This window comes from Mesoplodon bidens, assembly GCF_964165515.1.
Source record: "Mesoplodon bidens genome assembly, chromosome: 4".
In the NCBI taxonomy this organism is placed as follows: domain Eukaryota; kingdom Metazoa; phylum Chordata; class Mammalia; order Artiodactyla; family Ziphiidae; genus Mesoplodon; species Mesoplodon bidens.
Genome location: NC_138160.1, coordinates 79,013,419 through 79,031,964, shown reverse-complemented (window position 1 = coordinate 79,031,964; position 18,546 = coordinate 79,013,419). Strand labels below are relative to the sequence as shown.

The window sequence follows — 18,546 nt, the reverse complement described above, 5'->3', positions numbered from 1 at the left end:
TCATATTGCTAATCTTTGGGGAACATACAAAACTCCCTTATTACTAGTTTCAACGCTTTCAAGTTAATCTGATAATGTTCAGTAAAGTTCTTAATCTGAGGTCTGTGGCTATGAAGGTTAATGGATAAAATTCAAGCTATCTATGAGTCTGGAAGGAACACATTTCACATCCTTTTAAAAAAATTTTTTTTTAATTTTTTTTCTTTCTTTTTTGTTGGCTGCATTGAGTCTTAGTTGCGGCACACACGTGGGATCTTCACTGACGCATGCGGGATCTGTGGTTGCAGCTCGCAGGCTTCTCTCTAGCTGTGGTGTGCGGGCTTTTCCCTCTAGTTGTGGCACTCAGGCTCCAGAGAGCATGGGCTCTGTAGTTTGCAGCACACGAGCTCTCTCATTGAGGCATGTGAGCTCAGTAGTTGTGGTGCACGGGCTTTGTTGCCCCTCCCCATGTAGGATCTTAGTTCCCCAACCAGGGGTCAAACCCACGTCCCCTGCACTGGAAGGCTGATTCTATACCACTGGACCACCAGGGAAGTCCCTCACATCTTTATTATTACTAACCTTTAACTGAAATTGAGCATTTCCTTATATTACTAAGGTAAGCAACAAATCACAATGAAGTAAATGGAACACAGCAGCTACTATTATTCTAATTGCTTTAGGTATCTCAAAACTCATTTATGTTTATCACTAGTTAAAATTATTGTTGTTATTAGATGTGCCATTAGATCTTGTTATTTAATATGTTTATAATGAGGGACATATATCATAAATTAAAAAAATATTTTGATAACACTTTCAATATAATTGATTTCTTCTGTAACCCTATATTTTTATGCAAAAAAAATTTATTTTGAGAAGGGATTCACAGGCTTAACTAAACTGTCCAAGGCAATAATAGCACAAAAATGATTTTAAATTCTTGGCATGGCCAGAAGTCTCTACAACATAATAGCTAAAAGATTAAAAGCAACCTAAACACCCAATAACAGATTAGTGAAATAAATTATGATATATACATAAACTAGAATATTATGCAGTCACTAAAAATACTGTAGAACACTATTTAATGGCTTACATGGATAGATATCACAATATATTATGAAAAAGAAAAAGTGCATATGATCATTTTTGTAAATCACATATACATACACGTATATACATACCTACAATACACATGTACAGAAAATGTGTATCAAGACACACAAAAATCCTAATGGTGGTTACTTACAGTTGGTAGGAACTGCAGGTAATCTTTATCTCATTTGTAAAAAGTTTCTATCCATTTGTAATTATTTTTGCAAGAAATTTTAAAAAATTATTATCTTTAAATAAAGCCCTAAGAAAATATCCAAGATGTATTATTCTTACCTCTGATCAGTTCTTCAACAAATAAACATCATTCATTCAACAAATAAACTTCAGTTCAATGGTCAATGATATAGAATGAATTAATGCCATCTATAAAATCCGCTGTCACTATGGAAAAAAAATCTACAGAAAAAAAATCTACTGATTTTCATACAATGATTTAGCAGCTGAACCAGCAGAACTTTTAATTAAGCACCATTTATCAACTTTCTAGGTTATGGGACCTAAAGTAAATTGTCGTTGGCACAAGTATCAGATATTCATTCCTTTCAAATCATGCCCCACCAATCATTAAATAATTTTAGCTTCACAAAGTCCTTTTTGTTTTATTTTGTTTTGCCAATTGGGATTTTTGCTTTGTGAGTGTCTTTTAACAAAGTAAAAATAAATTCAGATCCTCTCATACAAATTCTCCTCTTAAAAATAAGCATATTTTATAACCATACATGCTTCTGAATTCACATTCCCTGAAACAAAAACTTTTCTCTCCCCTAGGATTGTGCCACACTAAACAATTTTGAATGATTCTGAATCATATTGTCACTGGAAAAAATATTCACTGTTATTTTATTTTTATACCTGGGTATTAGGAATTCCAAAATGCCTATCATATCCCTTTATGCTAACATTTTGTTAGATGGAAGAAATATGCTTGGTTCTAATAATGCTCCTAAGTGAGGTTTTATGACTTTTAAACACAACTTCTCTAAAAGCAGACATTCATCTAATATGTAAGATGTGACTATAAAGGAATTGGCCTGATATTATTCTTTTTGTTCATAAATGCATCAGAATTTACATAGGAAATGAATGTTATCCCCTCTGAGCAGTCACCTTGGGACTCTCCAGACAAACCTTGATGATGTTTGCCTTTGTTTAGAACAATCTTAGGACCTTTCTTTTGGACTTGCCTTTACTCTGTTCCTTTATTTTAAAAACAAATGTCTTTAAAGATAGCTAAGTGTTGCCCTTTAAAGTTAGATTTGATCTTCATCAATAGCTAAAACTAATCTAGAGTAGGAGATGGGGTCCTGGGTGCACTGGGTAGAAAAATATTGGATGTGACAAAAGGATTAGGGGTAATGCAGTGTGACACTCTAAATTAGGGGTGATATTTTAAATATTCAGCAATAGGTATGGAAGGACACAGATCAATCAGAGTAGATGTCACTGAGGGCTTCCCTGGTGGTGCAGTGGTTGAGAGTCTGCCTGCCGATGCAGGGGACACGGGCTTGCGCCCCAGTCCGGGAAGATCCCACATGCCGCAGAGCGGCTGGGCCTGTGAGCCATGGCCGCTGAGCCTGGGCATCCGGAGCCTGTGCTCCGCAATGCGAGAGGCCACAACAGTGAGAGGCCCACGTACTGCAAAAAAAAAAAAAAAAGAATAGATGTCACTGAAGCAAGGTACTAGAGGGCTTTGCCCAAGATCCAAGTATTAACTCTTTAGTAGAAGGATTGTGAGTCCTTCTAGAGGGTCCAGTAGGAGAAACTGTAGCGGTGGGGATGAGTGGGCACTTGGGGGTTTCTGAGCTGTGACATTAACCAACCAATAAAGGAGATTTGGGGTATTTTAATGTCAGCTGAATATTGGTCCTTCCAAAAAGTAAAGAGGCCACTGCTGTTTTTGTGGGGATTGGGCATTGACTCTGAAGGCACTTGCCCAAAAGTTGTTTGAAGGTGTTGAAAGCAATAGCAGCAATATTGGAATAAATGCATAGGATCTCAGGATAATGATTTTGAAGGCATTGCTTATCTAAATATTTAGACTCTCTAAACTCATTAAGAACAGGCACCATACCTTTTTTACTTTTTCTCACTAGCACCAAATACAGTGCTTTAGATATAGTAATTGCTTAATAAATATTTGTTGAATGAATGGCATGTTCATTAAAGAAAAATAACTTCCAAGCAAAATCTCATCTTTAAGGCTTTTAAACATTATTTTTATTTTTTAGATCCATGAACTTTCTTTATTTTATTGGAAATAATTCTAAAAATCTCTTTGAAGAAAGAAATCCACCAATATTTATTCCTGACTCAAAACCTTTTGATAGCTACCTACTTCTTTCTGGAAAGCAGTCGTTTACAATGATCTTTTAATTATTTCATAACTTGAAAAGCCACAGGCAGCTGTGAATCTGTCTTTAACTCCTGGAAGTTCCTATTATTTCTAGCCAAAAAGAGTCTTCCTTTTAGCACATAGGATTTGAGCTTTCCCAGGGTTAGGGCTATTCTACTGTGGCTGCTGGCCAATAGTTATCAGGCAAAGGGTATCTAGTACTGTGCACTTCATACATCAGTTCCTTCTCCTAACCACCCCTTTCATATTTGAGGAAATTCAGCCCCAGAATAGCTCTGCAACCTCCCCACATTTACACAGCTAGCAAATGGTGAAGGTACCAGTTGAATCTAAGCAACTTGATTCCAGGGCTAAGCACCCTTGACCAACACAGTATAATGAGCAGGAGCCGGTTCATCTTCAGTCAATCAACAGGGTAGGAATTGAAGGATTTCCTGTACCTGAAAAGTACCTCAGAGCTCCTATTACGTTGACGCTTAGAAACGAGCTCTCAGAGGGAAGACTTAGTTGTACATTCACCTTACAAGTGTTTACTGAACACATAATATGTAGGCACTCTTCTAGGTTCTAGGAGGACAGGTAAGAGAACCACAATCTCTTTCTGCTTGGTAAATGCAGAACCTAAACTTACTCAAGTCTCCTAGGGCTCCTTTTTCCACTACTACAAATGGGGACAAAAACTGAAGCCCTGTATTCAGTTTGAATTCCGGATCCTAAGCAATCATCATCCTCTATGAATTGCAAAACAGACATATCTCTAGAAAGCAGGAGATCTACTGCTTTCTTCTTTCTGGATTCCCCTAGGGGAGTATTCATTCGATCTCCTTTGACATCCTGTCCTTATAAGGAAAGCAACAGGGGCAGGAGGAAGTGGTGGAAGTTAGGATTGAAGCACATAGACTATTTGGAACACAGATGATATATAAACATTCCATTGATGAGGCAGCATTTTCCTGTTACTGCTGGGTTCCCCGGTATAATGCTGATATTGAGCCAGTGCCCCACAGGCTAATTGTTTCATATATGAATTTTATGTTTTAGGGGGCATTTCAAGTTATACAGTGGTCTTATGTGTTATCATAATTAGGAACAATAGAAACATTAACTGAACTTTGTACTTTTCTTGAACGATTAAGTTGTACTTTAAAGGGAGGTTAATAAATAACCAACGAGAAGGCTATCAAAGAACTAACCCTAGAATAATAAACTGTACTAAATGCCCCAAGCAAGCTGAGAGATTAAAAAACACTAACTTTTCACCAAAAATTATCTCCCATGTGCTGAAAAGCTGGTCTGTTATCAGGGAGTTGATGACTCCACCCAACCCCTGCCCCAGTAAGATTTCAAGAGAAAATAAGAATTTCTAACAACAACAACAACAAAATAAAGAGTTTTTTCCATGTTTCCCTAAAACCCCAAATCCCCAATATTAGAGTCATCCTAATGTTCTCAATTATTTATTTTTAATTTTTTTTTATTGCATGAGGCATGGCCTTAAATCTCCCTTTTGGAACAAAGTACAAAGTAAACTTTAAGAAAGAAGCAAACAGACAAACAAATACATAAATCAATAATTGAGAGGTTTTAACTCTTTCACCTGAAGATCTTATCCTTGTGAAGCTACAACTTCCTTTGGGAGAGAGAAGTGGTGTTTTAAGCGGTGTTCAGTCATTTTCACTTTAGTGTAAACAGGTACTTGAGTCTTTCTTAAGAACAGATTTTGCTAGAAGGTAAAAAGTGATATTTTTCCCCCTTTTCTGAGAGGCAAAGATGCCAGAACATTCCTTGCTCTGATTTTGGCCCAAGAACAGGACTGCTCTACCTTTAAAACTGAATGCCAAAATCTTTCTCTCTCAAAAGTAAAATGCTGGGGTATACCCATCTTCTATTTTTTGGAAGAGAAATTATATTTAAATCTCAAATTTAAAAGGAACTTCTCCCTCAGACTCCTTTCTTACATTCAAAAGCAAGTAATCAAGTTAACCATCTTGTAGTCACATCACACATAAGAATAAAATGTTAGAGCATTTTTGTCAAAGAGATTACAGAAAATCAGTCCCTTTATCTCATGGAGTGTTTCTGAAGTTTCTGGTCCTTTAAGCTTTCCCCTCTCCTGTGTTTAAGTCAAAAACATAGATCAATAATACATGATGTTCAAACTTTGCAATTTCAGGCTCAAGAATGATATGGAGCATGCAAAATGGACATTACAACACACAGTTGTGCTTCGTGGAAACTATGGTGTAATATGCTGAAAAATAGCTTCAAGTCATAAAAATGCAATGCACCGACCCCCCGGAAAGAATTGTGTCCACGGGTCCCGGAATGATGTCTGTTGTCCAACACCCTCACTCCACGTCTGAGCCCTTTCACTCCATGTGGTTTTTCCCTCAGGGATCATTATTGGGTTTCATAATGATTAGTTTGTGTATGAAAAAGGAAAGCTCAAGACTATAATTTCATACATACTTAAAAAAAACATATAAAGAAAATTCAGTAGCCAGACAAGTAATCTCCTGGAGCCTGCTGTGACCAAGAGTATACCTGTGAGAGTGACAAGCTGATAAATGAATGTCTCAACACCCAAGTGGACAAACCACAGAGAGGAAAGCTTTGTGTCCCTAAGAGCTCTGATCTCCTGGTCCCTGCTTCAGACATAAGGAGAGCACCCACAGAGAAGCAGACAGTTGCTGGTAAAGCAAGTCAGAAATTCAGTGATAAGGAAACGGGGAATATTCCTTTTAATTTTGGCAACCACATACTTAAAAAGATACTTATCAGTAAAGACCTAAGTGAAGGGTAGATTGAGGTAAAGTGGGGCTCTGAAAGCAAGGCCCAGAGGTAAAAGGTGGATTAAGCACAGAAAGTCTGGAGGAGGAGTTAGGGCCACATTGGGAGTCAGGAAGGCAGGGCACGTACCTGGTGAATGGTTCTTCAGCACCACACCTGCAAAGCTTTCTCTACAGATTCCCAAGTCCTCTCACCTGGAGAGGCAGCATAGCCTAGAGAAGAGAAAAATTTGGCTTTAAATCCTGGGTTGGCCCCTCACTCTCTATGGGACCTTGAGCCAATTACTTAATAGCTACGTACCTCAGTTTCCTTATCTATGAAGAGGGATAACAATAAGAGAATCAGTACAGTAAAACCCTGGACAACAATGCTTGGCACATAACAATCACTCAATAAATGTTAGATTTTATTATATTCTTATCAACAGCCATGTAAACATATTACTTCCTTTTTTAAAAAATTTTTAAATTTTTATTTATTTTTTGGCTGCATTGGGCCTTGTTGCTGCACGCAGGCTTTCTCTGGTTGTGGCGACTGAGGGCTACTCTTCGTTGCAGTGAACAGGCTTCTCATTATGGTGGCTTCTCTTGTTGCAGAGCATGGGCTCTAGGTGCGTGGGCTTCAGTAGTTGTGGCACATGGGATCAGTAATTGTGGTTCATGGGCTCTAGAGTGCAAGCTCAGTAGTTGTGGCACGCAGGCTTAGCTGCTCTGCGGCATGTGGGATCTTCCCGGACCAGGGCTCGAACCCATGTCCTCTGCACTGGCAGGCAGATTCTTAACCACTGCGCCACCAGGTAAGTCCCATATTACTCCCCCTTCAAATAAAAGTTTGAGGGCTTCCCTGGTGGCGCAGTGGTTGAGAGTCAGACTCCGGATGCAGGGGACACGGGTTCGTGCCCCAGTCCGGGAAGATCCCACATGCCGTGGAGCAGCTAGGCCTGTAAGCCATGGCTGCTGAGCCTGCGCGTCCGGAGCCTGTGCTCCACAACGGGAGGGGCCACAGCAAAAAAAAAAAAAAAAGTTTGAAAATGTGTCTCACCCCCTCCCCTGTACTTATGATTTAATGAAAAGAAAAGGTAGCTTGTTCACCCTCCCTTCCTCTGGTGGAATAAATTGAGGAGTTTTCTATGTTTTTATTTATATTCATCTCTGTATTCCTCTATATACAAAAAATAAATCCCTCAAAACAACAGCATAAAAATTAAGATCTGTGTGTCTTTTAGAGCAGACAGCTGAGGAGGGGAGAAGTTGGGAGCCTGTGTTCCTCTGAGGACAGAAAATTAAGAGGTAGAAACTGGTAAAAAGAAGCCTGTGGGAAGAAAAAGGGAAACAGCAGAAATAACTGAGTGTTGGTCTCTAGATTTTAACTGGGATGTACAACATTTGACCTGATAAAGACCAAGCTGTCCTGCTCAGTCATCTACCCTAGTGATTCTCAACTGAAGGCGGTAGTAAGCTAAGAGCAGGGAGAAATGAAACTGATGACATTTGCTGGACATGTGAACATTAAGGCTGAATACAAATTCAAGAATCACATGATTCTTGTAAGAGTCACATATGTGACCTTCTTGATTGAGAATGTCTGTTGAAAGGGGCATATACGTGATTTTCACATACATTCCCTCAGTCAATAGCTTTATTCTAAAAAGCAGTCATCATCTCTAAACTGAACTAAAGCAGCGGCCTTCTAGTTGGTCTTCCTCATTCCACTCTTAACTGACTGTGGTGATCTCTACACAGAGTCTGAGTTATCTTTGTAAAATACAAAAGTATAGCACTGCCTAATCAGGACGTATCACACTTAGAATAAATTCAAATTCCTATCATGGGCATGTGAGATTCTGCATTATCTGGCCCTTGCCTTTTTTTTTTTAACCTACCCCCCGCCCCCGCCCCGTTTTCATTACAATGGTACTACACTGACCTCCCAATTCCCCAGTTTATTCTGACCTCAGGGCCTTTTCACTGCCTATTGTCTCTCCCTGAAGCTCTTCTCTCACAACTGCTCAGGTCTTGGCTCAAATATCACCTCCTCTTCCAAACTACCCCATCTAAAGAAGAGTCCCCCAACAGTTCTCTGATCCATTTAATTTTCCTTACAGCACTTGTCACTAGCTGAAATTCGTATACATTTACCTGCAAGTTTATTATGTCTTTCCCTTTATCAGAACATAGCTTCATGACAGCAGGGATCTTATTTACCCAATATTTGCCTTGTTTGTGCCTGGCATAAAGTTAGCTCCCACTAGGTGTCTGTTGAATATGTAAATGAATAATATTCAAATAGAGCCTAGATGCCAAAAGAAGAGAAGGAAAATGTGTTTATGAGAATATATTTCTAAGGCACTAAATGGCTCAAAGGATATTAGAAAAAATTTTCTCAGGGGTTCAAAAAATTTTGAGCATTGTTTATAGACTCAATTGAATGATTTATTCAATTGATTCAATTGATTGATTGTTTACATATTCAATTGTTTCTTATGCCTGTAATTCAAGGCCTAGCCTCTTGTCAACAGTTGAAAGCCTTTTAGATCATCTATACAGAGAAGATTGGGATAGAATCTCAATAGAGACAACAGTCCAGATCAGACTACAGACTCTAAAAACTAGTTAGAGAACCTTTGGGCCACTCTTCCATTCTGCCTTGATAATGCTATTACTAAGACAGTGACTCAAGCTATAACAAAATGAAACATTCACAAAAATGAAAAATTATTTCAAAATAACAAAAGTCCCAATTAAAGTCTTCTTCTACAGAAATAAACATTTTAAACCAATATGCTATTAGAGATTGGAAAGAATGAATCACTGATCCTGTAAATTAAAAATTTTGGCACAAACATATTATCTCTGGCATTTTTACATATCCATATTTCATAATTAGGTCCATAACTCCTTTTCCTCACGTGAAGCTAATTCCTCTTTCAAGCTCAAAGCAAACCATGTTTTAAAAACAGTTCAGTGCTTTCATTTTGTGCTGATGTTCAGATAACCAGTTGTTTCAGATGTAACTTTTAAATAACCAATAATAAAACATTTGATATTAAGTGAATATTCAAATGTTAATGCCATAAAAAAGTTCTCTTTACGAATTTTACAAAATCTTTCATCACAGATGCTCAGATTTTGGAGTTCACTTCATCTAATTGTTTTCCACGGCAGCAGGCAATTTAACTTACAGTCTCCTGGGGTACCTATTAAACATACAGATTCCTTAGTCCCATTCAGAGAGTTTCTGTTACTATGCATCTAAGCAGAGGTCCAGGAATCTGTATTTGTTTAAAAGGCTTTCCAGGTGTTATTAAGGCCCCAAAACAGTGATTTTAATCAAATTTCCAACTTAGTCCAGAACACTTTTTCCACATTTCTTTTTTTTTTACTTGAAGTATAGTTAATTTACAATGCTGTATTAGTTTCAAGTGTACAGCAAATTTATTCAGTTATATATATTCCTTTTCAGATTCTTTTCCATTATAGGTTATTACAAGATATTGAGTATAGTTCCCTGTGCTAAACAACAGGAATTTGCTGTTTACCTATTTTATATATAGTAGTATGTATATGTTAATCCCAAACTCCTAATTTATCACATTTCTAACAAATTGTTACTCAGATGTGTTTTGAGCTCTTCCGGAGGGGATAATCCCATCTCCCTGTAGTTTGTTAACAGCTATTGGAAAGGTCTGATTATCAGAAAAGTTTTGTTTACTTTAAACTGAAATGGGTCTGCAGTGGCTTCCTCCCATAGGTCTAGCTCTGCCCTCTGGCATAACAAGGGTTATTATATATGAAAGCCCTTCATGAATTTTAATGCAGCTTTCAGGTACCCACAAGTTTTTCTTCTACAGCTAGAGAGCTGGTTTCCCAAACAACTGCTCACAGACCTTATATCATCCAAAGTATCCCTGCACCCTACCGCACCATCCATATTCTCTTTTCAGAGCCTTCCCCTCCACCACTGTCAGAAGTAGAGTCCCTAACCCAGCTATGCGCCACTTGACCCTGCCTAGCAGTGGAGCAGCATGTTGCCAGAGATCATATGGAACCGTACATACCCTACACTGTTGCTTCTCAAATGTTGACATACCAAATGACACTACAAGGTGAAGAAAATGTCACCAGTCTATGCTGAAAGGAGAAAAATGGCTAAGTTCATTCAATCTAAAAGACTGTAGTACTTTCTTCCTATATCGTGATCTGCCCAGGTCCTTTTGAAATTTTTGTTTTAAATGAAACTATAAGGATAATAGATAGTTTGCTTGGTTGGTTGGTTTGTTATACTAGCAAGTCAGCCATCCTATGTTGATGAGTCCTATTTCTTTAAGAGTTGTACTGGTCCCTGAAGACCAAAATCTGGGAACCACTGACCTAGACTTGCCTCCCGTGCTGATACACCAACGTTCTCTAATCCAACCCTTTCCTCTGGAACACCTACCTACAACTTTATAAGACACAGTGGCTCACAGATCATTAGATCATTAGAATCAATGGAGTTTTATGAAAATACAGATTCCCAGGGCCCAACACCAGAAATTATGGTTCGGTAGGTCTGAGGTGAGTCTTGGTATCTGCATTTTTAAAAGCTCCCCAAATGATCCTGATGTTCGTCCAGGATTAGAAAACACTTTCATGAGATGCATTTATTCAGTGACTCTCTTCCAGGTGTTTATAGTTTAAAATCACCAGGGAGTGGGTTGATTAGGAAAGCAGGAGTCTGATCAAGTGTACTAAAGCAGCCAGGCAGATCGTGACATATAAATGCTTAGCCAGCTTCCTCCCTTAGGTATGGACACATCTGCAATTGGTATCCTTTCCTCCTTTTCTAGCCTTTCTCTTATCAAGCCAGGTGTTCTCTGCTTTAGGTTTAGACATACTTGCTCTACCTGCCCAATTCTACCCAGCAAACTGACCTCAACACTCTTGGGTTCTATCAATATTCCTATTAAAGTGTAATACCCATAACTGGACATAATACTACATAATAAGCCCCTCAATAATCTGGATACTAAACATTCTATTAATATAGCTTCAGATCACCTTCACTTTTATAGAGGCACCAGCAAACTGATGTTACTTGAGGTTTGGACCAATCCATACTATTTGGTTTTACCTGAATTTCAACAAGCAGGTCTCCTTCATTCAATACAACTGATGTTTACAAATACAATTTCAAGCTACACATTTCAAGTTATACTTATATATGAAGTTATTTATAACTTCAAGTTATAAATTCTATCACCTTTGTTTCTGTATCTTTTCAACAGATTATATCATTTTCAATTCTAATTTTGCCATCCAACATATTGAATCTCTTTTCCAGAAATTATCTTATGTAATGGTCTGATGTTATGTAAACTTGAGAAATATAACATCTACACAGTCATTCAAATAATTGATAACATATTTTAACAATGATGGCAGAAAACACAGAGTTTCTTAAAGATTTTGCTTGAAAGTGGCTAGTGTTGCTTCTCACGTTCCACTGGCCATAGCAAGACACATGGCCAAGCCTGACATTGATGGGGTTGGAAGTATAATCTTCCTGTACAAAAGGGCCCAAATGAAAGGTGCTTTCAGGAAAGGGGAGTAAATATTTAAAACACACAATATAACCCATCATCTCCCCCTTTTTGAAAATTGGGATCTTATGTACCTTTCTACAATCTTTTGAATTCTTTTCCCTGTTCTCCAAAATTTCTCAAACAATATGATAGTACTATGATCATATCAGTAAAATTGTTTATTGCCTAAAATGTAATTTGTCTGGGCCTGGAATTTGAATTCTAAAATATTTAAGTTATCATTAAGCATCTCTTATCTTGGGTGTCAATGACCTCTTAATGCAATGAGCTTTCAATGTTGCCAGATTAAAGGTCATTCTTCTTGGTATAGACAGAAAAAAAGCGGAAGTACAGTGTTTTCTTTTAACATGATACCCTCATTCTCAAGCAATGGACCTATAATTTTCTTCTATATATTGTTCTGAAAATAGCTCTAAAAATTGCTGCTGCTGTCTCTAGTGGTTTTTGTGAGATTCAGCTAATCCTTGGCCTTGACTGTCTTGAAATTCTTGTCCTATTCCTTTGTATTCTCCTTAGTTACATAGTGTCCTATCCACAATTTACGCAGATATCTTCCAGGCTTATCAGACAGTTTACAGTGCAATATGCCAGCTTCTCTTCATGCCTCTCCATTTTCTTTCCCTTGACAGTATTTTTAATTGTGTAGCCAGAATTCCATAATTCAGTATCCCTCATCACCATGGAATTACATTCACTTTTTTGTCTCTTCTTGAAAATGTTTTATTTTTTAAAGACAATATTTCATCAGCTATTATTTGACACTCCACCTTTATTCTATCCTCATGGTTTATTTTTTTTAATGACATGATTAGGAGAGGCAATATAGCATAAAGGTTAAGAGCTCAGTCTCAGGAGATGAAATCTGAATCTTGGCTTTTTTACTCATAAGTTGTGTGACCCTGGAAAAGTTACTTAAACTCTCTGTGCCTCAGTTTCCTCATCTGTAAAATGGGGACAATTATAGTACTTTCCCTATACTGTTATTGTAAGAATCGAATGAGTTAATATATATAAAGTACTCAGAACAGGCCCTGGTACGTAAGTAGCTCTATGTGCCTGTTATTATTGGATCATATAGCTAAAGTTCCTCAGGTATGGTAGTTTTCTGCTTCTGCTGGATATAGAAGTTATAATTTCTTACAATCTTATAGGATAGTATTCTTCTCTAAAATAATTCCCTTAAAAGCTTGCTAAAGTACGCATCAAACTGGGAACCAGCACCTACAGCAAGAGTATGGGAAAGGAGTTCCAGTTCAAGATAGTAGGCTGACAACTCAGGTTGTCTTACATTTTCCTGAGACCATGAAAAAGATAATAAAGAAATTCACAAGAGAATGAAGCCTTCACAGCAAAGATAACAAGAGAGATGAATCAGTAAATTCCTAGGGACAGAAAGCAGATAGAATTCTATGGCTACGTGAAATGGAGCACAGGAGCCTGCAGCACAGAACAGCAGAAGGGGCCACAGCAGAGGGTGGAGCCTAATTTCCAATAGAACTTTGGAGAGACTGCCAGCTCTGGGTGAACAGATACAGTGGTGGACAGTGAAAAGAGGGGGGTTATCAAAAGTCCTTCAATAAAATAGCTGTACTAGTTCATGCACACACACACAAACACAAACACACACACTTATACATCTAACACACTCAGGACCTCTGCATGTAAAATAAAAGGCAACCCAGTGTTCACTCCTATGAGAGAAAAACAGCGCAGGCACCTAAAGGAATTGAGTAAGCTGCCTGGGAAAAGTATAGGGTACTAGTGTGAGTTCTGGTTTCTCAGTCTCTCACCCACCCACCCTTACGTAAATCCTGCAGATAATAAGCCCTACCTACATACAAAGAGCCTTCAATTCAGGGAAGAGTCATCCTGGGGAAAGAAATGGACCTATAGAGCAGCGGTCAAGGAAACTTGCACCCCAACCTGGAATAATCAACCTAAACATTTAGCCTAAAATAGGAACAGATGATCAAGGACTACCAGACATATGAGGAAGACTAACAGCATTAAAGACAAAGATCAAGATAAAATCAGAGCCACAGACCCAGGAGAATATAGTAGAAATGCAAGGAATATAAGAAATATTTTTCTTAACTTCTAATTAGACTCCTCATGAGTTTTTAAATGATATTGTAACCTTAAAAACAAGAATAAGAATCTACAAAAATGGGATAGATCACAGTAAGAACTAGCTCTTAAACTTTTTTTAATGCAAAAATCAAAAATTCATAAACGGGCAGAAAGATTTAAAAAAATTAGAACATAGAATAGAAAAATTAAAAGATGAAACAGATGACAAAGAAGATAAGAGTCACAAAGTATCAATCCACAAAGTTCAATGTTCAACCAATTGGGGTTCCAGAAAGAGAACAGAGAAAATACAGAAAAGTCAGTATTTTTTTAAAAAAATGAAGAAAATATAGAAAGATACAGCCACCACATTGAAAGGGCCACTGAATATTATCACTATCTTACTTAGTATTGATTCAAGAAGTACACTTAAAGTTGAGGGAACAAGAAATAAAACATACTATTATTGCAGACATGAAAAAAGTAACAAGAAAAAACCTGAAATTAATAATATAATAACAAACATTGGGAGAAAGAATGGAAGAAAAGTTGAGTAGTGTTTCAATAAGTTAAATCCACAATATTCAGAGCAGGAAAACATCAATAATTAAAGTTGATTTAATCAAGAAATAACAGTATAAATATATTACTATATTTATGGAAGAAACTATTGAAAAAATAAAAGTGATTTTAACTGAGAAGAATGTGATTTGCAAAAAGGACAGAGAACAGTATATTTTGCTACTAAATATTTCTATACTAGGTGGTTTTCTTACTTAGTGTCTCATTCTTTATTCAGGCTAGTACTTTTTTTGTGCAACATAAAGGCTTAGGCCTATCTAGTCAGCAAGTAATGAATCATGTGAGGAAATATTAGTATGACCCACAGTCAGGCTCTATGGGAGAATGTAGACAGCCCCAGATGGGGGAGTGGATCAGTGACTGGGCTAACCAAAGGTGTGTCATCCCTTGGGTAACTACAAAGGCATTTGGAGTCTCCTTCCAAAACACCAGGCAAGAATCTGTTTTCATCTTGACTGAGCTGCCAAGATTCCCATACCTTAGTAGACATGAGGTTCTTCACCGGATGCCATTCTGCCGCTATCAAGCTCAGTACCTCTATCAAGCTCTAACCTTGCATTGGAACTTAAAAGGAGATAAAACACAACACTTTTGTAGTTGTGGGGGTTTTTTTTTTTTTTTTTTTTTGCGGCACACGGGCCCCCCTCTGCCTCAGCCCCTCCCGCTGCGGAGCACAGGCTCCGGACGCGCAGGCCCAGCGGCCACGGCTCACGGGCCCAGCCGCTCCGCGGCACGCGGGATCCCCCCGGACCGGGGCACGAACCCGCGTCCCCCGCATCGGCAGGCGGACCCGCAACCACCGCGCCACCAGGGAAGCCTGTAGTTGTTTTTAACTTCAGTAGTCTCTCAACTGAGTTGAACTATTCCACAAAAACAATTGAGTGCCTACTTTGTGCAAGGCACCATGGGAAATACACAGTAAACAAGACAGATACGTTCTCTCAGGGAGCTTAAGAACCACTGAGCAAGAGAGAATTGTATGCAGCTAATTTTAACACAAGACTGAATGCAAGCGAACTCGACCATAAAGAAGGAAGAAAGTGTTTCCAACTTAGGAAGGGATCAGGAAAGACTAAGTGAGAAGGGCTTCCCTGGTGGCACAGTGGTTAAGAATCCGCCTGCCAATTCGGGGGACACGGGTTTGAGCGCTGGTCCAGGAAGATCCCACATGCTGCGGAGCAACTAAGTCCGTGTGCCACAACTACTGAGCCTGCGCTCTAGAGCCCACGAGCCACAACTACTGAGCCCACGTGCCACAACTACTGAAGCCCACACGCCTAGAGCCCATGCTCCACAACGAGAAGCCACTGCAATGAGAAGCCCGCGCATCACAACGAAGAGTAGTTCCCACTCGCCGCAACTAGAGAAAGCCCATGCACAGCAACGAAGACCCAACACAGCTAAAACTAAATTTTAAAAAAAGACTAAGTGAGGGCTTCCCTGGTGGCGCAGTGGTTGAGAGTCTGCCTGCCGATGCAGGGGACGCGGGTTCGTGCCCGGGTCCGGGAAGATCCCACATGCCGTGGAGTGGCTGGGCCCGTGAGCCATGGCCGCTGAGCCTGCGCATCCGGAGCCTGTGCTCTGCAACGGGAGAGGCCACGACAGTGAGAGGCCCGCGTACCATAAAAAAAAAAAAAAAAAAGACTAAGTGAGAAGATGTCAGAAGTGAGGTGGGATCCTGGGGCCTTGCATCAACAGGATGCCTACAGGATAGTGCTATGATGCACTGTCCTGTGACTTGGGATGTAATCTGAGAGCAATATTATCTGAGCTGTACCTGCCCTGGACATGGATAATGTTGGTATCTCCAGTTTGGGGTGACTCTGAATTTCTGTGATTAAATGCTACATTCATTTCAAATGCCTCGCTTACTCACATATATGCATTTTCCTTTGAAAATATGAATTGGTAAACTATAAATCTAGCAGAGAGAAGTCTGTGTTGTGGTATAAGCAAAACAGAATTCATTCATAACTCCAACTAAATCCGAAATTCTAGGTAGTTTCTATTTTTAATACCATATCTCATCATGTGTTCATGTCCATGTGTCTACATTCTGCCCCCAAGTCCAAAAGATTAAAGAACCAGAGAATGTTAAAGTTGGAAAGGACTTCAAATATTATTCAATATAATCCTATCATTTTACAGATGAAGAAACTAGGCCAAGATAGAGTAAATGTGACTTCCCAAGGTTATGCAACCACAAGGAGCAAAGCCTGGACTTAAACCAAGTTCTCAAATGCAGGTCCAGAAGCTCTTTCTTCTGGATTTTATGCTGAAAAAAAATGAGAGGACAGGAAAAAAATTAAAGATAATAAAGAAATTAAAAGTAATGCTTAATTAAGTTATTGGCAATAGATGTAGAATTATCAGTGTTTCTGAAATAAATTCCAAATAGCTTTTAAGGGATCTATTTTTCTTGAGATGTTTTTCTACTTGGACAAAATGTATATATACTGACTACCAAAATACAAAATATTTCTTTTCAAACTATTTTAATTAATTTTTAAATTATTTAAGTTATTAAATAATTATTAAAAGTACACATTTTTATTCTGTTAAAGTAGCCAGGGAAATGGTAATTAGCTAATCATCCACAAAAACACAATTTTTGCTTTATCAAAGCAAAAAGAGGAAATATTTTTTAAATAGGTACTTTCTTAATATTTACTTATATTTATATCTAAAGACACTGTATTTTAAAAATAGACTGTACTAGAGCAGAGACTGTGTTGTGTTTGCCTATGACTATCAGCATCTACCAGCATCTATCACAGAACCTGGTTTATAGAATATACTAAATATTAGTTGAATAAATAAATGAATTAATACTATATTGTATTAAAATTCTCCATCAACCTTTGTATATCACACATTATGTCCAATATTTATATGGTAAAAATCTGATCTATAACACTAATATTTGGAAGAGTTCAAACTTTTGCCTACCCTTGATTTAAAAGCAATCCATCCCTTTCCAGACAGGACTCCATGATTAAAGGTCTTTCTTTAGACCTACCTGTAATTAAATCCTAGGTGATAACCAGAGCCTGTGCAGAAGTAGAATACTGCTTTCCTTTCCTTATCTCAACCCAGAGGAGGGCTCTTGAGGTGAAGCCCATCCTTTGCTTCAGACCCTACTCCCAAGCACAAGTGAGGACTTCTTGACTGGCCAAGAGTCTCCAGTTCAAGTCACCAGATGCCTTCTCATTAGTGCCCTACTGACCACTAGCAGGCTAACTAGGAAACACCCTAGGAAATGTGAAGGGAACTTCTAACCCAGAGGGCTATTTGCCAGGGCATAAAATGTGGAAGAGAAGAGAAAACAAAGAGAGAAACTCAAAGTTTTACAATATGAAGAACCTCACTGAGGAAGTTAAAGATGGATACTAAATACAAAAGGCATTTTAATCACAAGGACTTTATTTAAATGTTATGCATATAAATAAGAAGTTAACACAGCTTTTGTTATCTTCCTCACTTATTTTATAGAAATTAGAAAAATGTTCTGTTTTGAAAACTGGTGTCACTGAGGTTTTCCAATTGTTTAAAAAAACAACAGATGAAACTGCCACTTCTAATCTTCCTTGGTATGTTTATATAACAAAAAAAGAAGGTTACAACCTCTAAATTGTCTATTTTAATGTCTGTGTATTTATGCAACTAACTATAAATGAAATATTGCGAGTTTGGCCCTTTTTTCAGTTTCCTGTATATAAAGTCATTTAAAGTATTAAATGATATTTCTCCCACTCCCCTAATAAAGAAATAACCACAAACTAAATATTGAGAAAAATAAATATACAGAATCAAAAGTTAGGGAAGCTGTATTCTTCCTAAATTGTCTTCTACCACTGAGTCACCAGTGATGCTCCAGCTGTCTGCACCTCACTTTTCTCCTTCTGAGAAACAAAGACCTGAGTCACAGTTAATGTGATAGAGAGAAATGAGAAAAACAGCACAGTGGCCTGCAAGTCTTGCTAACCCTCTTGGGAGGTTAACTGTGGCTCCTCAAGTCCATTTGTTGCCCTGTGTGCTAAGTCCACCTCAGAAGGTAACAGCAGCCCCA

The 18,546-nt window shown here is 38.3% G+C and overlaps 1 protein-coding gene across 30 annotated transcripts in view; it reads right to left on the bottom strand.

Moving 5' to 3' along the window:
- Window positions 1-18,546, bottom strand: part of LOC308615945 (uncharacterized protein) — a 639,507-nt gene that overhangs the window by 412,487 nt on the left and 208,474 nt on the right. For 11 of the 30 annotated variants that reach the window (XR_014015660.1, XR_014015661.1, XR_014015662.1 and 8 more), the window contains one exon: window positions 6,371-6,453. The exons of the other annotated variants lie outside the window; for them this stretch is intronic. The gene's annotated coding sequence lies outside the window, so the exon portion shown is untranslated. The remainder of the gene's footprint in view (window positions 1-6,370; window positions 6,454-18,546) is intronic. 30 annotated transcript variants of the gene reach the window in all.